Below are 23,882 nucleotides of genomic sequence, written 5' to 3' on the forward strand. Positions count from 1 at the left end.
TCTCCTATCACAGCAAGGCCTTTTCATTTCCTTTCTGTCACTTAAGAGATCAGAGGTGGAGAACTGGAAGGAAACCTAAGTAGAATTGAGTCTGAACCTGAAGATACTAAGGCTTGATCAGTTAAATTGACCTGTGCCTGGACATGGATGGAACAAGTAAATTTGTTCTGAGCCCTAGAACTCGGGTCCTCCTAACTCCAAGCCCCATGTTTCATCCCATAAGAGAACCAGCTGCCTCACCCACCACCATCACTCTCCCAGTTCTCTGTGATCCCTTTTCTGTTTCTCTGTGTCTGTCTGTCTGTCTGTCTGTCTCTCTCTCTCTCTCTCTCTCTCTCTCTCTCTCTCTCTCTCTCTCTGTTTCTCTCTCTTTTTCTCTTTCTCTCTCTGTTGTCCTACTAACAGTAGGCTTTCCTCAGGATTTCTTCTTTTTTCTCATAAAATGACAAGATTTTTGAGCTAGAACGTATTTTATAACGGCCTTTTAAGTTTAATACCATAATTTAAAATGTGAAGAAATTAAGGTTTAAAAAGGTGCTAAATGCATTGCCCAGCATCACACAGCTCTAGGTTTGTGAGGCAGCCTTGTGAAATGTGAGCATTTCAGGTCATCCTGACTCCAAACACATGGCTCTGACCAGAATGACCTCTGTCTGCCCTTTTGGCCCCTGACCCCCTCCACAATGATTTCATACTTGTTTTCTCCATTTCTTCTCTCTACCTGGGCCCTTTCTTCACCATCTAGTGACTGTCAGGTATAGATATGGAATTCCCATCCATTTCCCTGACAGTCCAGTCCACTCTGAGCCCTTGCTGCCTTGGAGCATCCTCAGGCCCTGCTGCTTTATCCCTCCTGCTCCTCTCTCCTGTCTCACTGCACAGTCTGCACAGGGCCCCCGCCTGTCCCTAGCACTCCCCCCTTAGCAAGTGTTTTCTTCCTTTGCTCTTTAGTTCCTGGCCATCCTCCCACAGACACTCTCTGCTTTCTTCTCTATATTTCCCCCAGGTATTCACAATGTTCTCACTTGTTTTTCCCTTTTCTCCATCCCAGATCCCACCATTACGTTCCCTTTGTCACTTTGCCCCCCTTCCATTTGTTTCTCAGCTTTGTCTCCCCCCACAATGGTATCTTCCCTCACCCTTCATCCCCATGGTTTATTCCCTTTGTTTCCCCCTCTCCTCCTCTTTTTCCAACAGTATTTTCCCCATTGCTCATTACCTCTTCTTCCTAATCAGTGGCTCTTTCCCTTTTTCTTTCCCCTCATCCCATTCCCAATGTTCACTTCCTTCATTCTTTCTCCCTCTTTTCCTTAATTAGTGATCTGTCCCTTTACACTGCCTCCTCCCTCCCCAACATTGTTTATCCTTTTCATTTTCTCTCTCCTGTTTCTTTTCTTTGCTTATTTCCTTAATACCCCATCCTCTACATTTCCTTTGTCTTCCTGCCACTTACTTGTCTTTCTGCTGTCGAGGGAATATTCCCTGAATCTTTCTCCCTTCCTGAAAAACCTTTTCTCTCAATCTCCATTTCTCTGTCTCTACTCCTATCTTAAGTAGTTTTCCCTACTCTTTTAAAAAAGCATAGAATCTTTGAGAGCTGGAATGGGTCTGGAAGGTCTAAAGACTGTTTTTGAAAGAAAATGAAACTGAAGAGGTGAGTTTATATGATGTGCTGAGGGCCTGATAGCCAGTAAGTTTCAAAGAGGTTGGTTGAATGCACATCACTTTCCCTCTACTTACCTTACTCTGGTTGTTGGAGACTTACTTTCTCTCTCTCCCACTATCCTTGCCTGGTGGGCCTTTTGCTGGCTCTCTTCGCCACTATCTCTCTTTGTTGTTCATTCACTTCCATGTGCCATCCCCTCGCTCTTCATCACTCCCTAGGGATCATCGAAGTGGAAGGGCCCCAGAGTGATGAACTCCATCGCCATCTTTTTAAGAGAAAGACATACAAGACATACAAGATCAACTCTTAATTTTCAGAAGCTAGTAGCTAACTCAGAGTGAATTGACTCTGAATACAACCTTTTATCTATTCTGGTATTATTATCTCTATTATGGTATTATCTCTCTGTTTCTCTCTTTCTCTCTCTGTTGTTCTACTAACTGTAGGCTTTCCTCAGGATTTCTTCTCTTTTTTTGTCATAAAATGACAAGATTTTTGAGCTAGAAAATATTTTATAACAGCTTTTAAGTTCAAGACTTTAATCACTTAAATTGCAATAATAATTTTAGTTCAAGACTTTAATAATTTAAATTGTAATAATAATTTAAAATATAAAGAAATTAAGGTTTAAAACAGGTAACCCGCCTTGCTTATCTCCTTCATCCTCAGATGTGCCCCCACTGGATCCTTAACTCCCTCTTCTCTGCCTCTCCCCGCCCTCCACAGCAGTTTCTTCCCTCCCTTCCAAGAGTGTGTCTTTCACCCCTATCCCAGATGGTTTCTCTTTATTCTCCCTCTCCTTTCCATTTGAACAAGACTATTATACCTTCTCTTTCTTTCTCTGAATCTCTTTCTCTCCATCTTTCTGTTTTTTCCCTCCCTTTCTCCATCTCTCTGACTTTTCATTCTCCATCTACCCTTTGTTCTCTCTCTCCCTGCAATCTACTGGTATCCCTTTCTTTTGACTCTCTTTTGACTTTCTCCCTCTCTTTCTATACCTGTTCCTTCCTTCTGTCTTTCTGCCATCCTCAGAAGGCTCTTATTTCTATTTCACTCTCTCTCCCTCTATCCCACTACCAAGAACTATTTTTCTTCTTCCTCTTTCCATCCCAGGATCTTAGATTTGGTCTTAGAAGTGTCCTCAGGAGACCCTAAGTAGAGAGGAGGAAGCTGAGACTGACAGTGAAAATGATCTGTATAGAGTTATAGAGAGAGATTTGTGGGTATGAATTGGACTCACTTCATCCAGGCTCCGGGGATACTGCTTGTGTAAGGGACAGAATACAGAGCCTAGACTCAGTAAATCCCAATTCATGTTCAGATATTTACTAGCTGTGCGACTGTGAATAAGGTGCAAGTTTTATGTGCCTCAGTTTCCTACACTATAAAAGGAGAATAAAATAATGGCATCTAGTACGGAGAGCTGTCAAGGGAATCAAATGAGATAATATTTACTAAAGCATCTAGCACAGTGCCTTACACATGATAGCTACTTCATAAATATTTTTCCTTCCTTCCCTTTCCCCAGTGCTTTTTTTTCTTAGGTACTCGCTACTCCTTTTCCTTGTGCTTCAAATCCTCTGTCAACAATTCTACAGTAGCAACTTCCTTCTCTGCTTTACATCATCATTTAAGAAATGCTTGTTTTCTTCCTTTTCTTCCCAATCCCATATTCCTTTGGAGTTCTCCTTCTACTTGTGTCCCCTTCTCTCAACAATTCTACAGTAGCACTTTCTCTCTCTCTTATCCACATTATCAAGTAGTCTTTTCCACTTCTTCCTGTCCCACTCTTTTTTCCCTCTGTCTATTATTGCCTGTGTATCTCTCCTCCTCAAAAGTCCTCCAAGTCTCCCTTTTTCTTCCAGAGTTAATTCCTTAGGGGCTTTCTACGCTTCCTTTCCATCACTAATAGCATTTTAAAACTGAAAGGAATAAAGGCCTACAAGCCTAAAGATCTCATTTAAAAGAAGAGAAAACTGTCTGAGAGCTTAATTGGTGATCTGAGGGGCACAAAGGAAGTAATTTTGGAAGAAGAGCTTGAAATCATATTTTGACTCTCTCTCTCTCTCTCTCTTTAGATAGATAGATGATAGATAGATAGATAGATAGATAGATAGATAGATAGATAGATAGATAGATAGATAGATATCTGTCTCTCTCTCTTTCTCTCTCTGTCTCTCACTTGCTGTACCCAGTAGGCCTTCTTGGCTCTCTTCCCCACTTACTCTCTTTCCTGCCATGCACTCCCTAGGGAGTTACCCTTCCCTCTTCACCCATGATAGGATCATCCAAATGGAGTGGACCTTAGTGACCAACTCCAACTCTAATTTTTTTAGAGAGGGAAATTCAAGCCAAGAAAAAGGAAGTGTTGTGACTTGATACATCTTAATTTTCAGAAGCAAGTTGGTAAGGCAGAGTGATTTGACTCCAAATGTAACCTTCTATTTGCTGTAACAATGAACTGCCTCTCAGTCCATTCTCTTGATATAATATGATTTTTTTTGGTTCCTCGATTGGGGGCGGGCTTCTGTTCTGGCAATAAGTCAATGATTATAGATTTTCTGGCTTTGGAGTCTACCTTAGGAAACTCTCACACCCAATCTGTCTGATTCTGACCACTCCTTAGTCAGATAGCTTCTGGTCTCAAGATAGTCCCACAGATCAAACACCTGAGACAATAGTGAATAAGCCCACTCTTCAATTCATTGCTGATTGATAACCTGGTCAGTAATAATCTGATCAATGACAACCAAATTCCTTCCTACCTATGAACCATAAAATTAGCATATAAAGATAAAAGCTGGATAAAGGTCTCTCCTTGCTGTTGTTTCTCTGCTGGCTTCCCTTACAATTCAGTCCACTTGTAGTGGTGTTACAATTATAATAAACATTAATAATATAAATTATATATATATATAAAATAAAAATATAAATTAAATATAAATAAATAAATTATAATAAAACTTTGCCCCTTGGCCCCCTGCAAATTCTTTTGAGACACCTCACAACACTGGTCTCTGAACCCAAACTTTTGGGGTCCCCCTTCCCAACCTCAACATTTGGTGGCCCAGTAGGGGGAGAATCTGGACTCTCCTGGCTTGATTCCCTCCTTGTCAAGGTAAACCTCCCATTTTTTTTCTCCCACAATCCTATAGTGGGACACCCCAAACCACTGGGAGATAACACTGTCTGGGTTATCATGAGCTCCATCCTCTGCAAGTTTTCCTTGACTGGGGACACCCAGACTGGGAGATTCTTGCAACTTTTGGCAAAGTTCCTGGGGAACCTTTCACCTTCTCTGGGGTGCCAAAGAAGACAAAAGTGCTATAGGATAGCTTTTGGCAAAATTTTATGGCTTTTGGCAAATATGGGACAGCCTTCTTTCATGTCATTTGTCTATGTCTGCGTCTCTGTGCAGAATGTCTGTGTCTTATTTGTTCTGTGAGCCAGGTTTTGTTACCTGGAAAGATTTTAAAATGCATCCAGCAAGAAAAAAACTTTTATGCTGTAGTTAGAATGCTGGGAAAAATTCCTTAAAAAGCCTAACTTTTGTGTGAATTTCAGCTCTGTCCAATCTGGGGGTTATACAAAAAAAGTCAGCTAATTAAAATTCAAATAACATCTTTACAGATTCTCTAAAGTTTTATGAGCAAAACGCCTTGATCATTGCCTTCAAAATTTTGAGAAATTGCTAAGCAGGTTGGCAATTAGTCAACTTAAAATTGCAAGAGAAATTCCTGAAACATCTCAGTTGTGGAGATTGCTAGCAAGATCAATAATAGCCCAAGTCTCTCTGTTTGCTTACTCTTCTCCTCTCAGAACTGTAGGGAAATTCAAATTCTGCCTCATCTGCAGAAATAGGGGAAGCAAAATAGTGAGGACCTCACACAATCTTGCCTAAATACCCCCTAACCCAGTTGGGGGAATGGGGATGGAGTGGAAGGACAGCCTCCATTCCCTGAGTCCTGGCACCTGAAACTACCATTTCTACCTTTTATCAAGGGATATCCAGTCATCGCAGTTTTCAGCAGCTTCTGTCCAGAAATGCCTGGGAAGAATTTGGGTACCCCTGGCAGCACCCAGAAAACCAGTCAATCTCTGTATTTGGTAAGATCATCATTCTCTGTCTCAATTATATGATTAGCTATGAAATTTGCGGCAAATTATTTAATCTCTGCCCAGTTTTCTGATTTGTAAAGAAAAATAATAGTTGTTGTTGTGAAGAGCACATCATTGCAAAAGTACTTAGCATAAAACATGCCATATGAATGTTAACTGCTTTATTGGATATAATTGCGTCATATTTGATAACTTCATGAGGTTTTTTTGTTTAAATGTGACCAACAGATAAATGATTTCTATGTGTGTGTAAAGTAATGTGGGAATTTGTTTGTGGTATGATAATTAAAGTAATTTTAAAGGAAAGCTCACTGAAAGGATCTATTTGCGGTGATAGTATTAACAGAAGCGTTTTGTAACTTTAGGAAAACAGAAAAGCAGTTTGCCACTATTTGAAAAACTCTAGTTAGAGTCAGACTTCGGAGGGCCCTGAGAATAAAAAGTCACACCTTTTTCTGACTCACAAAAGAGAAATGATTTGGGGGAATTGGAAAATAACCAAATGGCAATTGTTTTTCTAGGCTCATTAACTAAAATTGTCAGTTTTAAAATCTCTTCTATCTCGATTTTAAGAATTGTCTTGTTTTCTCCCTAAAACAAAAGGGAAACTTATTTAAGGGAATAGAAACTGCAGCTAAGACCATTTGACTATTACTAAGGAAAATTCTAAAATTGTTAACTAAGTAACTTGGAGTTATTGTCATCATGTTAAGCCTTAACGGTTCACCTCCACATCTGAGGTGTGCAGCTCCTTTCCCCCTTCACAGAGTGGGGGGGCCGCGTGTCAAACAGCACACAGGCCATGTTGGGGTGGGCAATCTAGTAAGCTCAACCCCCTCTATGGGGTCTCTATCAACTGCCCTAAATTTATAAGCTTGTCAGTTTTCTTAAAACCATAAGCAAGATCATCAGCTCTGAGAAATAAGCCTGTTGGAGGATTCAGTTTCCAAACAAAGAATGCATTTACTAAGACTTTATGAGCCTGAATAATGGTTGATCCTTTGTACCAAGGTAAGTTTAACCATATAAACCATGTTAAACACAATCTCTTTATGGGTTTAAGTCCTGATAAACTTTTAAAATAATGCATCCATTGATAGAATTTGCAATTAGAGATAAAATCTCTTGGGACTGTGACCGATATTGGAGTTGTGAATTTGATTGCCTGATCATGAAGTGAGTAGCCCATCCTCTGAGAGATAAGGGATCACCTTTAACCTGCCTCACTATAGGCATGAAACCAGGAATTAAGAAGCAGGTTAATTGACAGACTTAGGGAAGTAACCCTAACCTGGACCCCGCTTCTCCAGAGGGGACCAGCGTCCTCAGCATTAAGCAGTCTGCCCCAGACATTCGGAGGAAGCTGTAGAAGTTAGCTAGCCTCAGGACCTCAAACTTCCCAGGCTCAACTATTAGAAATAGCTTTGGGAGTTTTTAATAATAGGAACCCACAGGGCCAGAGCAAGAAACAAGGAACGGGCTCAGTTTTTAGTTGATGCCTTATCTAGGAACCATGGGGATTCATGCTTTACATGTCACAACCAGGGCTTGCAACTGTCATTGGAGAAAACTCCCAGGACCTTGCCCCAAGTGAAATCAGGCACTGATGTCAGGGCACTGAAAGAAAGACTGCCACAGAAGGGTCCGGCCGCCCCCACCACCACCACCATTGAGCTGTTCTCCTGTCTTCTCAGGACCAGGAGTGAACGTGCCTGGGGTTGGCCAGGCTCCCACTTACTCCATCATGATGACCAAACCCAGGGGAACTTTGGATGTGGCAGGGAAAACCTTTGAATTCTCCTTTTGATACAGGGTCTCCTTTTCTCTCTTCCTGATACTCTGGTCTTACCTGGCCCTCCCCTCAGAGAGTAATAGGGATTGAAGGGAAACTTAAGAACTGTTTTGGGATCTCCCCTCTGCCCTGCCAGTTTGGTGACCTGTTATTTAAACACTCCTTTCTTAAAAGACTCACAATTTCTTTTTGCTTCTGAAGGGGCAAATCCAAGGGAACATAATCCCACCTTCACCAACGTACACGGCCAGTATGGGTTAGATAGTCTCTTGATCTGCAGCCCTACCCAAGATGCTTCTCTGACTGAAGTCATAAATACCTTTAACTTCCAGCCCACTGGAAGGGCTATGAAAGGCCCACAGTCTTATCAGTCTGTTAAAATCCTGAAAGCTAAACTAATCTCTTGCTCTGCCCTTAGCCCTACCTAATGAAAGGTGGGGCCAAACCCTTGGGGCCTTGACTACACAAAGAAACTTGGTGTCTTTGGGGTAACTCTCCTGCCTTAGAGCAGTGGCTGCCACAGCCCTTCTAATTGAAAGAGCCTCGAAGGCCAACCATTGGAGGTTCTAACCCCCCACCAGGTTTATTTTTGCCCTCACAGAGTTTTAGAATTGGGGAAAGGAATAAGTGTGAACATCTATACTGACTCCAAATATGCCTTTCATATTTTGCATGCTCATGGGGCTGGATGGAAAGAAACGGGGCTCGACAACAAAAATATTCTCCTATTAAGTATGCAAGGAAAATAGGCTTGCAGATTCAGCTGCCTGTGCTGTTACCCATTTACCCCTTACTCGCCCAGCTCAAAAGAAAAGGGACACACTCTTTTTCCTTCTGAGTGGTTTCAAACACCCTCAGGCCAGCTTCTGATCATAGAAGCAAGTCAGTGGGAACTTCTTTCTGGCCTACCTAGCTCTTTGCAGAGTGACTGCAACCCTCACTCCTCAAATAACTTAAAAGGTGGCTGAGGCACTTAGGATTAGCTTTCCTTCTTTCTTGTTATTTAGGAGAGCTTTACTCCAAGTATTTTCTCTCCATTTCTCCTGGTGTCACTCTATGGACCCCACCAGTGGGGAGATAAGTCTTTAGTCAAGCTAGGGAACTCCGTGGGCAGTGGGGGCATTCAGAATTGTTGGGTATGTCCTCAGCAGCCTCAAGGCAGCCCACATATGCGACCTGATGCATCATTTGCAAAGGCCCCATTCCCAAAAGTCACCATCTCCACCCTGGATGCCAGCCCATTTGTACTAGTTACTCCCCAGGGGAATAACTGTAACCTGACTATCTCTTGTTTTCTTGCCAGAAAGTCAATAATTGCCGGATATCCATTACAAAATCACTCTGGCAAACTTGCTCATAATACCTCTATACTACCTTCCTTGAAGCTTCTTTGTAATCTCCTGAGAACTACCATTCTGAATCCCGAGGCCAGCCAGTTGGAGCTTCTATGGCCTACACCAAGCTACTCACTTGAAAAAGAATGCTCTCTCAATCTGGAATTATGCCCAAAAAGTTATCAAACTGTGCATACCCTTTGACCCAACAGCGCTACTACTGGGATTATATCCCAAAGAAATACTAAAGAGCGGAAAGAGACATATATGTGCCAAAATGTTTGTGGCAGCTCTTTTTGTTGTAGCTAGAAACTGGAAGATGAATGGATGTCCATCAGTTGGAGAATGGTTGGGTAAATTGTGGTATATGAAGGTTATGGAATATTATTGCTCGGTAAGAAATGACCAGCAGGAGGAATATAGAGAGGCCTGGAGAGACTTAAATCAACTGATGCTGAGTGAGATGAGCAGAACCAGAAGATCACTGTACACTTCAACAACAATACTGTATGAGGATGTGTTCTGATGGAAGTGGAAATCTTCAACATAAAGAAGATCCAACTCACTTCCAGCTGATCAATGATAGACAGAGGTAGCTACACCCAGAGAAGAAACACTGGGAGGGGAATGTAAATTGTTAGCACTAATATCTGTCTGCCCAGGTTGCATGTACCTTCGGATTCTAATGTTTATTGTGCAACAAGAAAATGATATTCACACACATGTATTGTACCTAGACTATATTGTAACACATGTAAAATGTATGGTATTGCCTGTCGTCGGGGGGAGGGAATAGAGGGAGGGGGGGTAATTTGGAAAAATGAATACAAGGGATAATATTATAAAATATATATATATATATATATATATATATATAATAAAAAAGAAAAAAAAAAGAAAAAAAAAGAAAAAGAATGCTCTCTGATCCCTTGTGAAACTTATTTTCACTTGTCACAAGCTGGGAGAAAAAAACAGATCTGCCAAATAAGCCCAAGTATGAAAGGGCTGCTAAACCCCAATCCTGAAGCCTGTCTGGAGGAAGGGTACACTTAGGAAAGGACTGGCAGATGGATTCTACACATATGCCCCATCTCAGGGCGTCAAACTGCTTTTTGGCTTTTGTTGTCATTATTACTAATTGTGTAAACGTTTGCCTTCCCTCGTAAGACTGAAGGCTCAGGTTTTTGCTGAAGGAGAACAAAGCCATTAATTATTATCTCCATTCTGCATGTCATTCTCTCTACCTAAAGCTTAACACCTTTTAAACATTATGCTACTTGCACCCCAAGTCAACTGAGTGCTCATTTCACTGTGTATAATGTCATTGCTCCAGACACTGCCCCCACACCTTCAAGGAGACAAAGACAGGGATTTGGGGAAAATACTCTTTGATATTTATCCTAGGAAAAGCTGTTTGGGTGAGAGGCATACAGGATAGCCTCATGTCCCCCCCCAGTCTTCCTCTGGTTGGGGTTCCTGGCTATTATCCCTACTAACTCTACTTTTAAGTATTCTTTTTGCTCATATTTGGCCCCTACATTTTAATCCACTTGTGAGATGTGTTTCCTCCAGGCTCCAAGCTATGAACTTCCAACTTACTCATTCAGTCTGAATACTATTGGCTAACTGATTGTGAAACCCAGGACTCCTCCTGAATGCTGCTGCCGCCATCTTGTCTCTCCTCCTCAGTCTGGACCCCCACTGAGCAGGGACCTATTCTATACCCCTTATCAGCATGAAGCAGCTCTAGAAGATGAGACCTCGGTCTCTTTGTCCCAAATGAATTTGGGGTACAAACTGCTTGAGAGGGGAAATATGATGTAATATGATTTTGTGGTCCCCAGATTTGGGGAGAACCTTCTGTTTTGGCAATAAATCAGTGATTCTAAATTTTCTGGCTTAGGAAATTCCCATACCCAATTTATCTGATTCTGACCCCTTAGTCAGATAGCTTCTGGTCTCCAAATAGTCTCACAGATCAAACACCTGAGGCAATAGTGAATGAGACCCCTCCTCAATTCATTGCTGACTGATAATCTGATCAGTAATAATTTGATAAATGATAATCAAATCCCTTCCTACCTATAAGCCAGAGAATTAGCATATCAATGATAAAAGCTGGATAAATGTCTCTCCTTGCTTCCTTTTCTCTGCTGAATTCCCTTACAATTCAGGCTCTTTGTAATGGTGTTAGAATTACAATAAAACTTTTCCCCTTGGCTAGGGAAATGGGTTCAAGCCTACAAATTCTTTTGAGATACCTCACAACTGTTCTCTGAACCCAAACTTTTGGGGTCTTCCTTCCCAACCTCAACACTTCAACCAAAGATGTGTTCCCCCATGGTACTTTAGCTCCTTCTTCTCTGCCTCCCATGTTCCACGGAAGTCTCTTCACTCTCTCCCTGTAAAATTACCTAGTGTTCTTTCCCTCCCTTTTTGTTTCTTCTCGTCTTTGTGTTACCCATTGTGACACAGATCATAATAAAATACTATTCAAATGAAAAGAAGCCTGCTCCTAGACATGGAGCCAAGTAGGCTTGTTAAGTCTAGAAGTCAGGTCTTCCTGACTCCAAGCCCCATGCTTTATCCCTTAGGAGCACCAGCTGCTTCACCCACCACCTTCACCCTTCCAGCTCTCTGTGGTCCTTTTTTAATGTCTCTGTCTTTATATCTCTACCTTTGTCTATCTCTTTAAAGGAGATTTCCTAATGACAGTATTTCTTTCCTCATAACCCAATCTCTAAAGACCTTTCTGTTCTTCTCAGAAAAGCACAGGATTTTTGAACAAGAAGTTACTTCAAAGGCCTTTAAGTTTACTACCACAATATTGAATTAGAAGAAAATGAGATATAAAGCAACTGTTAAGTGCCTTGATCAGGGTCACACATCTCTGAGTTTGTGAGGCAGCTTCCACTTCAGCTTGTCCTGATCTCCAGCCCATGGCTCTGTCCAGCATGGCCCCTCCCTCCAGCCCCACCTCCTCTCTCCTCTTTGGTCTCTTACTTCTTTTCTCCCTCCCTCCATTTGGGCCCTTCTTCCCCCACACAGGGGGAATAGTCAGGTATAGATTTGAAATTCCCATCCCTGTCCCTGACAGTCGGATCCACTCTGAGCCCTTGCTGCCTCCTGACCATCCTCAGGCCCTGCAGGTTTATCTCTCCTGTTACACTGCACAGTCTGCACAGGGCCCAGGCCTGTCTCCAGCACTCCCCCTTAGCAGTATTTTCTTTCTTTACTCCCTCACCCCCAAATACACTCTGCTGTCTTCTCTGTATTTCCCCCAGATATACAAAATAGCCTCTTTTCATGTTTTCTCCTTTTCCTCCATCCCAGTTTTCCTTTCCTTTTGTCACTCAAATAGTATATTTCTTTTTTTCCTCATCTTTTTCTTTCCTCCCTAATGGTAATTCCTTTTTGCCCCCATAACTGTCTGTCCTCCATGGTCTATTCCCCTTGTCTCTCTCCAGTTCTATTTTCAATAGTCCTTCTTTCTTTCCTAATAAGTGGTTCTTTCCCTTTATTTCTCCCCATGCCAGCCTCCCTAATATTATTTTCCTTCTCCAGCCCCCTGTGATTTCCTATTTTCTCTTCCATATCCTTTTTCCAGCCCCTTCCTTTCTCTCTCTTCCCTATAATCAGTGATCCCTTGTGTTAAACCGTCTTTTCATTTCCCACTACAGTTAATTCTTTTCACTTTCTTACTCCCTTTGAGTGCAATCGTTCTTTCCCCCCATCCTCTGTGCTCTCTTCCTTTTGTCTCATTCCCCTTCCAAAGTGTCTCTTGTTTCTTTTCCCCCTCTTTAATACCCAATGTTAATATCTCTTTCCCTTCTCCCTCTATCCATATCAGTCCCTTCTCAAACCTCCTTCCTTCAGTGGTACATTCCTGTTCCCTTGTCTTATTCCTGTATTCAGTTCCTTTTCTTTCTCAGTATCTCTTCCCTTTTGTTCTTTCTTCTCTTCCTAGTGGTCCTTTCCCTTTAACATCTCTTTCTGTCTGTGGGTGTGTCATCTCTCTGTCTCTGTCTCTCCATCTTTTTTTCCTTTTCTTCCTACTCTGTTGTCTCTTTTCTTTGTCTCCAGCTGTTCCCTCAAGGGCCCTTCCCATCCTTTTCCCAAGTGATATTTTTCATTTTTCTTCATCACCTTTCTCCAAGGCCCTCACGAATCACTTCTTTGCTTCTGCTTCAAAGACTATTGCCCAGCAGCCCCTCTTTTTTCGCTCCCTGTCCTCCTCTCATCCTAGCTTTACTTTGTTCCATTCTCCCCATGTTTTTTGAGCTCTCACCTTTGTCTTTCTGTCCCCCCTTGCCATCCTAATTACCTCTTTCCTCTGTTTCATCCTCTTATCCAAAATGGCCCCTTCCATTTCTCTCTGTCTCTCTTCTTTAGCCCAGTGGTCTCTTCCCTCTCTAGCCCCCCATTAGCAAGAAGTCTTCTCTCTCTAAAAATCTCTCTGTCTCCAGCTAGGTGTCTATCGCTGACTCTTTACTGGACTAGCCTCCACTCTATCTCCCCAGGTCCTTACTTGGCCCCTTCCTTTGACTCTCCCTTAGCTCTGTCCATGGTACTCACTAATCTGCTTGTCTCTTCCCTGCAAGAAGCTGTTTCCCTGCATCTCCATCTCTCTGCCACTACCCCTATAGCGGGTAATCTTTTCCTTCTGTCATGTTCAAGCCCAGAATCTCAAAGAGCTGGAAGTTCAATGAGTGGCCATTCAAGTCCAAGACTTTGTTATAGAGCAGGAAGTTGTGATAGTTTATAAACTTGTCCATGGCCAAATAGCCAGTAATTTTAGAGGGAAAAAATTGAACTCTTGATATTTGTATTCAACTTCATATATTCTTATCCGCAGGCGAGTTAGTTGTGCTTCCCTACCCCCACCTATGCCTGGTGAGCTCTCTCCTTTGCTTCTCTCTTCGCTCAATGGCCTCACTGACAATTTTTTCTTGATCCATCGAGCTTATGTAGATCCATCGCTCTTTCTCCTACACTCACAAATCTCAAAGGCAAAGAACACTTAAAGGCCACATCCAACTTCATGTTCAGAGGCCTGAGAGAGGTAAGGTGTCTGGCACAACCTAGAAATTGTCAGACTAGGTTTTGTACTCAGGTGGAAATGACTGAGAATAATGGCCTAAGGGCAGCTAGATGGCATAGTACATAGCACACAGGGCTTGGAATCAGAAGGATCTGAGATAAAATCCAGCTTGAAATATTTAATACTTCACTGCTATGTGACCCTGGACAACTTACTTAACCTCCATTGCTTCAGAAAAGAAAGAAAAAAATGAGAAGAATGATGGTTCATTGTGACACTTATTGCCTCTCCCTCTAATTACAATTCCCTTTCTATTATATCCCTCCAGCATCACTTGTGATCTCCTCCAGCTGACTCTAAGACCTATCCAGTGTGTTCTTATCTTGTTCTCAGTTTCTGTCATTGTGTCTCTCCTCTTCCTCCTTCTGATTTTATCCCAGTATCACTTTCATTTCTCCTTGGGTTTTCCCAACAACTAAACTAAACCATGGTTTCTTCTTTTCCCAATATCCTTAGTGGTCTTTTCTCTTGTTTTCATCACTCCTTGCCTCCCAGTGGTACCTTTCTCATCTCTCCCACCATCCTCAGTGCTCCCTTTTGCCCTTTTTTTTCTCCTTTCTCTCTGCTCACTACCTAGCGGGACCTTTCCTATCTGCCACATCCAAAGTGATTCATTCCTATTATTTCTCTTTTTCTTCCCTTCTCCTAAATGTTATGCTCCCAGTGTTCCCTTCCCTGTGGCATCTTCAATAATCTCTTATATCACTCTTCTTTATTTTTCATGGCCAATGAATTTTATTCTCTCCCTCTATTCCTTAACCAGTGGTCCTTTCCATATGTCTGTCTCCTTCTCTTCAGTGGCTTGTGCCCTCTTCAACTCTATTATTAAGACATCTTTGACCTTTGCCTCTTTTTCTACTCCTTGGTTCTACTTACTTCTTAATTTTTGACTCTTTGATTCTCTCTGATGATTTTTGATCTCTCTATTTTTCTCCCTCTCCCCACTCCCTAAAGATTTTTTAAATTTTTTCTTTCCCACCTCCACTATTTGTTTTTTCCCCTCGAGAAAGAGTGGACCCTTTATGTCTTTGAGTCCCTTCACCCTCTATTCTCAATTGTCCATTCCTACTGTCTCTCTACCTTTATCCAAAATGGTCCCTTCTCTTTTTTTCTCTCTCTCTCCCATCTCCAAGAGTCCTTTCCCTTTTTCCTCTCCTTCAGCAGGTATCTTCTCATTCTCAGCACATTTATAGTTTTTTTTTCTCTTTTGATTTCCCCCTCTTGATTTCTCCCTATCACTAGTATTTTAACAACAATTCTTTCTGTGTGTCTTTACTACTAAACATATACTAGTCATTTTCACCTTCTTTCATCACTCTTAGAATTAGATATTTAGAGCAGGAAAGGACCTCAGGGATAAAAAAATAAACCACTTTCTTCAGGGGAGGACCGAGGCTGAGAATACCATATGTTATTATTTCCGTCTCTGTATGTCTGTCAGGGAAACATTTAAAAAGATCTCTGTACATCTCCTCTGCTCCCTTTCCTTTCCCTCTCTCCCTGTCCTATATGCTCTGTAATGTTTTCCCTTTGTCTCTCAGCTCTCAAGTCTATTACCTGATTCTCACTCTGTGTATTCTCCTTTTCTCTTTGGATCCAATGTTATTGGAGATGTAGAACTCTGAGTTAGACACTATTGATGAACAGTTCCTTCTAGGAAGAAAGGAAACAAACCAAGGAATACTGATAGGCAGTAAAGGTTGTGCTGTACAATGTACAAATATCAATGTGTTTTGTTCCCACAATAACAATTGGAAGTAGGGCCTATTATTGCCACCTCGTAGAGCTCAGTAAACTGAGGGAGACAAAGGTTAAATAACTTGTGCAGAACAAAAGAGCTAGTAAATATCTGGGGATTATTGATACTGATAGAATTTGAATTTATTTCTTCCTGATACTAAGCTCATCATTATATTCATCGTGCCACCCAGACCTCTCTTACCACTACTTCTACGTCCCTTTTCTTTCTGTCACATCATTTGTGGCATCAAAATTCTATGTGTAAACATACTCTCCAATTCTCTCTCCCTTACCCATTTATTTGCTGTTTCCTCCTGTCAAGCTCTATTAGTCTGTTTTCCTCTTCACTGTAAACCTGTTTCTTCTTCCTTTCTCTCTCTCTCTCTCTCTCTCTCTCTCTCTCTCTCTCTCTCTCTCTCTCTCTCTCTCTCTCTCTCTCTCTCTGTCTCTGTCTCTCTCTCTCTCTCTTCTGCATATTTGCAGCTATCTGACATCATCAGGGCCGCTGGGTTCAATATCCCCTTTCTAAAGCACAAGAAATTCAGGTGTAACAAAGTTAAATGAGAAAACAGCCAGAGAAGCTATGAAGAAAAATGAGAAACCAAACCTTCCCTAATTCGAAATCCTATGCTATGAAACAGACCTTGTCCTCTGGATCCCAGGACTCAGCTCTGCTTCTTCCCAACACTAGGCCGGTAACTCCAAGTACTAAAGCATCACTATCTTCAGGATCCCTTCCTTTTGTATCGACACCATCATCAGCTTCTGTCTCTGACTCTCTCTCTCCTGGATTATCCTCATTTGGCCCCTTCCTTTGACTCTCCCTTTGCTCTGTCCATGGTATTCCCTTTCCTCTATATCTGTTCCCTGCTCAGAATCTGTCTCTACCCTATATTAAGCAGGCTTTCCTTTCTGTATTGTAAAAGCACAGAATCTTAGAGAGAAGGAATAAATCTGGGAGGCCAACTAGTCTAAAGACCCTTTTTGAAAGAAAAGGAAACTGAGAAATGGAGTTTATATGATGTGCTGAGGGACACATAGAGGAGGAGAAAGACATATCATTTTTGTCTATACTTACTATATTCTGGTTATAGGGAGCTTACCTCCTGTCTCTCCCTTCATGCATGCCTTTCATTAATTCTCTTTCCCACGAACTCTCCTTCTTCATCTCCATTCCGTGGGCCTTGTCCTTCTCTGTTCTTCAATGATAGAATCTTCCAACTGGAAGGGCCCCTAAATGGCCAACACTATCTCCATATTCTAGAGGAAGAAATTCAAGCTGAGAAGAACACCTATTAATTTTCTGAAGCAACTTGCTAACTCAGGGTGATTTGATTCCAAATCCCTCCATCTTCTATCTGTTCTAGCAATGAGCTGCCTCCAAGTCCACCCCCTTCATTCTCAAACACATCCCCCTTCTCTCCCTGCTCTCTGCCTTTCCCCCCAACAATGACTTCTTCCCTCTCTCCCTCAAATTACCAACTATTCTTTTCTCTCTCTGTGTCTCCCTGTCTTTGTACTGACCTTCCCCAAACTGGCCCACCCCAAGGGCTCTGCCTTCTGCCTTTTGGTGCTCATCCCCTGTCGTCCATCCCTTTTTGTTCTCTCCCCTTTCCTATGTACAAAGTGGGACTTGTCCTATTCCTTCTCCTTGAAATCATTCCACAGAAGCCTTTGGCAGCTTTGAGAGTTTCTCTGCCACCACAGCCACCTCCATAAGCCTTTTCCTTCTCTTTCTGTCACTCATAAAATCCTGACTTAGAGGTGGAAAAAAATTAAGGGAAATTGAATTTAACTCTGAAGAAACTAAGTATTAGACATCTAAGGAGAACTGATTCTGGGAGAGGGAGTAGGAGTGTTTGTAAATCAGCCCCAGAACTCAGATCCTCCTGACTCCAAGCCCCACGCTTTACACATTAGGAGAACCAGCTGCCTCACCGCCACCATCATACTCCCAATTCTCTGTGATCCCTTTTTGGTGTCTTTTCTCTATCTTTGTCACTCTGTGCTTTTGTCTGTCTCTTTAATAGAGCTTGCTTACTAACTGCTTTTCTCTCCTTCCCCAAATCCTCATACAGTCCTCTTCTTTCTCATAAAAGCACAGCATTAAAAGCCTTTGAGATGAAGAGCATCATTTAAAAAGCAAAGAAACTGTAGTTTAAAGCAGGTGCTAAGTGCCTTGTACAGGGTCACACATCTCCACTTCAGCCTGTCCTGTCCCCAAGCCCATGGCTCTGTCCAGCATGGCCCCTCCCTCCGGCCCCACCTCCTCTCCTCATAGGTCTCCTATTATTTTCTCCCTTTCCTCCCTCCATTTGGGCCCTTCCATCACCAAACTGTGAGTATGAGGCACAGATTTGGAATGCCCCTCCCTTTCCCTGACAGTCCGGTCCACTCTGAGCCCTTGCTGCCTCCCGATCATCCTCAGGTCCTGCTGTTTTATCCCTCCTGCTCTTCCCGTCTCACTGCACATTCTGCACAGGGCCCAGGCCTGTCCCCAGCACTCCCCCCTTAGCAAGTGCTTTCTTCCTTTGCTCTGTAGCCCTTGGTCATCCTCCCACAGACACACTCTGCTTTCTTCTCTATATTTCCCCCAGCTCTTCATAATGTTTTCTTCACTTGCTTATTTCCTTTTCTCCATCCTAGATTCCACTATTCTGTTCCCTTTGTCTCTTTGCCCCCATCTCCAGGGCTTCTTTCCATTAGTTTCTCAGCTTTGTCTCCCCTCCCTAATGGTACCTTCCTTCTCCCTCCATCCCCATCCTCCTTGGTCTCTTCCCTTTTTATTTCCTCTCTCCTCTTTTTCCATTGGTTCTTCCTCTCTACCACTTCCTCCTCACCAGGGGTTCTTTTCCTTTTCTCCCCATTTCCTGTTTCCTGTGATAAGTTCCCCTTTCTCTCACTTTTTTTCTCTACACCCAAGTGGTATCTTCCTTCTCTTCTTCCCTCAAAACCATTTCCTATAATCTTCTTTTGTCTGCCTCTTCTTCCATTTTTCAGTGGTTCCTTCCTTCTTTCTTTTCCAGCAATCAGTGGTCCAGCTATTAGACTATATACTTCCTTCTCATAATTGTTCATATTTTCCATTTTCTCTCTTATTTTTGCCTTTTTAGTGCTATCTTCCTGACCCTATCCCTTATTCTCTCTTCCTTTTATCTCATTCTTATTTTTTCTTTCCCAAGAGTTCCTTGTCTTTTTATCTCTCTTTAATATTCTGCGGTTATTTCTGTTTCCTCCACTCTTTCTAACAGTATTGGTCTGTTCTCACTGTCTCACTCCTTCTCTCTTCTTTAGTACTATCTTCCTTTTCCCTCCCCTTAGTATCCATATTTCTTCCTTATTCTTCCCCTCTCTTTCTTTCCCAATCACTCCCAAATCTTTCTCTGTCTCTCTCTCTCTCTTTGTGTGTGTGTGTGTGTGTGTGTGTGTGTGTGTGTGTGTGTGTGTATTTCTCTCTGTCTGTCTGTCTTTCCCTTTTTCGGTTTCTGACTCTGACTTTTTGTCTCTTCCTCCTCCTTCTCTCTTCTCTCAACGTGTGGTCCCATCTCTTTGCCTCTAAATACACAGGCTTTCCTTCACATCCCTTTTTCACATGCTCTTTTCCATAGTTTCTTCTTTCTCTTGGATTTTATGCAACAACGTTTTGGATTTCACTTTATGTCTCACATTTCATTGCCAATAGTCTCCTCTATTATTTCCTTCCTTTCCTCCTTCCATAATTGTGGCTTTCCCTTATTCATCTATCCCCATGTTCAGTGAATCGTTCTCTCTGTCTCACTTCCAACCCCATCCAACTTAATAGCCTTTCCCTCTGTTTTTCTCCTCTCATCTGAAAGTGCCATTTGCTTTTTCTCGTTCTGTCCTTCCCCAAAGATATTTTTCCTTTTCCCCCACACCTGCTCTGGTCACACTCTTCTTCCATGTCTCATGCTGGCCTTTTCTCTTTGTCTCCCCTCAAAGCCCTAGAAAACTCTTCCCCTCTTCCTTCCTCCTCTCTCCCCAGTGTTCTTCTCCTTTTTCCCTTGAAAATGTGTTTTTAATCTGTTGTCCCCCATCACTCATTCATTAATACATTCACAGCTGGAAAGAGAATCAATGGCTATGTAATACAATCACTTTTTTCAGTGGAGGATACCAAGGCTGAGAGGCTAAGTCATTGTCCAGACTCACAAAGAATATGTCTGAGTCAAGATTCAAAAGCAAATTGATCTAAATTCAGGAAAAATGTTCTATTATGCCATCTAGTTGGCTTCCCATCCCCAGCTGACTTTTCCCTATGTTTCTCTCCAGCTCGTCTCTTCCCTCTTCTGGTCTCATCCAGCTTTCTTTCACCAACAGCCTCCCAAATGCTTTCTCCTCATTCTCCCTCTCTTTTCTGTTCAAAGGAGCCTGTGAGTCCCTTCCTTTTTATGATCTGTCTCTTCTTCTGTCTTTGTCTTGATCTCTGACTGTCTCCTTCTGCCTTCCCCGTTCTCTCTCACTTCTCTGTTTCCTTCTCTCCTTTCGTCTCTATTTGCAATCCAATGCTATCCTTTCCCTTTGACTTTCCAGTTGTTCTTTCCCAGTTTCTCTCTTCTTCTTCTTCTTCCTAATCAGTGATTCTTTTCCTTTTTCTTTCCCCACATCCCATCCAATGGTCTTTTCCTTTATTCTTTCTCCTTCTTTTCTCTAATTAATTATCTGTTCCTTTACACTGCCCCTTCCCTCCCAACACTATATATCCTTTTTATTTTCTCTGTCCCTTCTCTCTCTCTCTCTCTCTCTCTCTCTCTCTCTCTCTCTCTCTCTCTCTCTCTCTCTCTCTCTCTCTCTCTCTCTCTCTCTTTTTGCTTTTTACCTTAACACCACATCCTCTACATTCCCTTTGTCTTCCTGCCACCCACTTATCTTTCCTAATGGTTCCTTCCCCCTTTTTCTTTTCAAAATATTAGTTTTTTTTGTTCTATCCCTTTTCTATGTAAACTAGTTCCTTCTCATTTTCTCACTCCCTCTCCCTTCTTTAGTAGTATCTCCATTCTCCCTCCTTTTGTTCCCCATATTTCCTTCTTTTGTTTCCCCTCCTTTCTTTCCCAATGATCTGTTCTATCTGTCTCTGTCCTTGCTTCCTACTTATCCTTTTTAATGTGTGTTTGTGTGTATCTCATTTTTCTATCTACCTCTTTTTGTCTCCCACTCTGTCTCTCTTTCTCCTTAATTTCCAGCTGCCCAGGGGTCCCTTGCCATCTTCTTTCCCAAAATGTCTTTTGCATTGGATCTTCCTTCTCCTTTCCCCTAGCCCCTATTCAATTTCTTGAGTTCCACTGTCTGATAAATTTTTTATTGCCAATAGTCTATTTCCTTTCTGCCTAAAAATGTTCCACCCTACTGGGGGGGTTGGGGGGGTTTTCTTTCCCTCCCATCTTTAATACATTCTTCTCTTTGTCTCCTCCATCCCATCATATCTTTGTCACCTCTTCCCTCTTCTCATATACAAAATGGCTCCTTCTCTTTTCTCTTTCCTTCCTTTTTTCCCCCAAAGATCATTTTTTCTTATCCTACTCCCACAATTGTGCTAGTGACACTCTTTTTGCCATATCTCATGGTGGCCGTTTCTCTTTCTCTCTCTCCAGAGATTTAGTAAATCCTATCTTAATCTTTTCTCCTCTCTCCCTAGTGGTCTCTTCCATTTTTCCCTGAACAATGGTCTCTTACCATCTATCTCCTTGCATCTCTCATAAAATCATAGATTTATAATTGGAAGAGATAGAATATATACAGAATAGGGATTTTGACCTTTCATCACTCAAAGAATTACATATTTAGACATGGAAAGGACTTCAGGGCCATGAAATACAATCACTTTCTTCAGGGGAAAAACTGAGGCTCAGAAACTCTAAATTATTGTCTATCAATGTCTCTCTGAACTAAACTTTGAATGAAATCCCTCTACATTGCCTGCTGCAACATTTCTTTCACAATCTTCCTTTCTAATGACCTGTGAAAGGGCTTTCACCCTTCTCTACAATGCACTTCCTTCATTCTCCCTTTCCTTTCAAGTTAAAAATCCTTTTTATGTTATTTTTCTTTCTCTGTCTCTATTTCGGTGTTTGTCTCTGTCTCTCTCTGCCTCTGTCTCCCTTCCCCCTTTTCTCTGACTTCTCTGTCTTCTTCTATCTTTTGGTCTCTCTCTCCCTGCAATCCATTGACATCCCTTTCTTTTTCCTTCCTGCTTAGCTTCTCTTCTTTCTACCTACTCTAGTTCCTCCATTTCTCTGACTTCCCTAAAAGCTTCTTGTCTCTATTTCACGCTCTCTCCCTCTAACCCAATGCTAAGTTACATGTTTCTTCTTTCACTTCAATCACAGATTGAATTTTGGACATGTTCTCATTGGCTTCTAAGTAGATCTCATCAATTGAGAGAGAAGGAAGCTGAGCCTGGGAGAGTGACAGAGATCTGCATAGAGTTATAGAGAGAGATTGGAGAGTAGGATCTGGACTCAAATCAGCTCGGCTCCAGGGACATGGCCTGTGCATTGGAAAAAGTGCTGGGCCTGGAGTCTATAATACCTGAGTTCAAATTAAATTTTAAATATTTCTTAGCTGAATGAAGCTGGGATAGTCAAAATCTCAAAGTACTTTTTGCCTTAATGATAAAATAGGGACTATATAAGGAGCATCATGGAGCTGTCCTAGGTATCAAATGAGACAGTGTTAGCAAAGCATATTTTCTTCCTTTTAGATCTCTCCCTCTTGTCTTTCAAAATCAGTCAACAATTTTACAGTAGTACTTTTCATCTCTGATTATCTCCACTGTAAATGGCCCCTTCCTTTCCTCCCTTTCTAACACTTTCTCTCCCCCTCTGGCCATTCCCTGTGTCCCCCTACTCAAAGGTATTTTAATGCTCAATTTCTCCTCCCATCTCCATCCCCCAAGGGGATTTCTTTCGCCTTTCCATACTTCTTAGGATTTTAAACAAGGAAGGGACCTTAAAGGTCATCAAAGCAGCCCTCAAATATCTTACAGAGGAGGAAGCTGACCCTGAGGCACCTTCCATGTCTTCCTAAAGCAAATTCATGCATGAAAAGGTCTGAGGTATGATCTGATCTCAAGTACTTTGCTCTCTCCATCCTCAATTGCCACTTGCCTACCCTAGGCAATCTTCACTGTCCCTTTGTCTTTCATCATAGTTTGGTTACTGAGTCCTCATGGTCATAAAGATCTATTTCCTTGACACTGTTCTCTTCCCTCTCTGACTCTTTCATTGCCAAGGAATCTTCTCTCTGAAAATCTCTGATTCTCCTGTGTAGAATCCATCTGTGTCTCTCTGTCTCCCTCTCTGTCTGCTGGACTAGCTTCCTCTCTGTGTCCCCACATACTTGCTTGGCCCCTTCCTCTGATTCCTATTTAAAGGCTATTCAGTTCCCAACATTTTTCTTTGTTCCTTAAAATCTTTCTCTTTACTCTCAAACTCTCTGCCCTTGCATCAAGTTGGTTTCCCCTTCCTATTGGAAAATCGTAACATATTAGTGAGTTGGTATGGATCTGAGTGTCCATGCAGTTCAAACACATCTATTGAAAGAAAAAGGAACCTGAGCTGGAGAGTTTATGTGATGTGCTGAGGGCCAAACAGCCAGTAAGTTTACAGGCAGAGCCGGAGCACTTTCCCTCTACTTACCTTACTCTGCTTGTTGGAGACTTACTTTCTCTCTTTCCCACTATCCTTGCCTAGTGGGCTTTTTGCTGGTTTTCTTCCCCCCTAATTCTCTTTGCTGCTCGTTCCTTTCTATGGGCTTTCCCTCTGTTGCTCCCTCTCTTCATCACTGAATGGTTCATCCAACTGGAAGAGCCCCCCAAGTAGCCAAATACATTTCTGTCATTTTTAGAAGAGGAAATTTAAACTGATAAAAGTTAAGTGACTTGACCAGATCTTAATTTTCAGACGGAAGATACTAAGTCAGGGTGACTTGACCCCAAATAAAATATTCTTTCTTTCTTTCTCTTTCTTTCTTTCTTTCTTTCTTTCTTTCTTTCTTTCTTTCTTTCTTTCTTTCTTTCTTTCTTTCTTTCTTTCTTTCTTTCTTTCTTTCTTTCTTTCTTTCTTTCTCTCTCTCTTTCTCTCTCTCTCTCTCTCTCTCTCTCTCTCTCTCTCT

The 23,882-nt window shown here is 42.0% G+C and overlaps 1 long non-coding RNA gene across 1 annotated transcript in view; it reads right to left on the minus strand.

Moving 5' to 3' along the window:
* Nucleotides 1-1,130: 1,130 nt before the first annotated feature.
* The window catches only part of LOC141549100 (uncharacterized), a 183,227-nt gene continuing 160,475 nt past the window's right edge, over nt 1,131-23,882 (minus strand). The window contains exons 19-20 of the long non-coding RNA XR_012484224.1: nt 16,856-17,012; nt 1,131-1,931 (exon numbers count right to left, since the gene is read on the minus strand). This is a non-coding gene — a long non-coding RNA (uncharacterized LOC141549100). The remainder of the gene's footprint in view (nt 1,932-16,855; nt 17,013-23,882) is intronic.

The sequence above is a fragment of the Sminthopsis crassicaudata genome, chromosome X (genome assembly GCF_048593235.1).
Source record: "Sminthopsis crassicaudata isolate SCR6 chromosome X, ASM4859323v1, whole genome shotgun sequence".
NCBI lineage: Eukaryota > Metazoa > Chordata > Mammalia > Dasyuromorphia > Dasyuridae > Sminthopsis > Sminthopsis crassicaudata.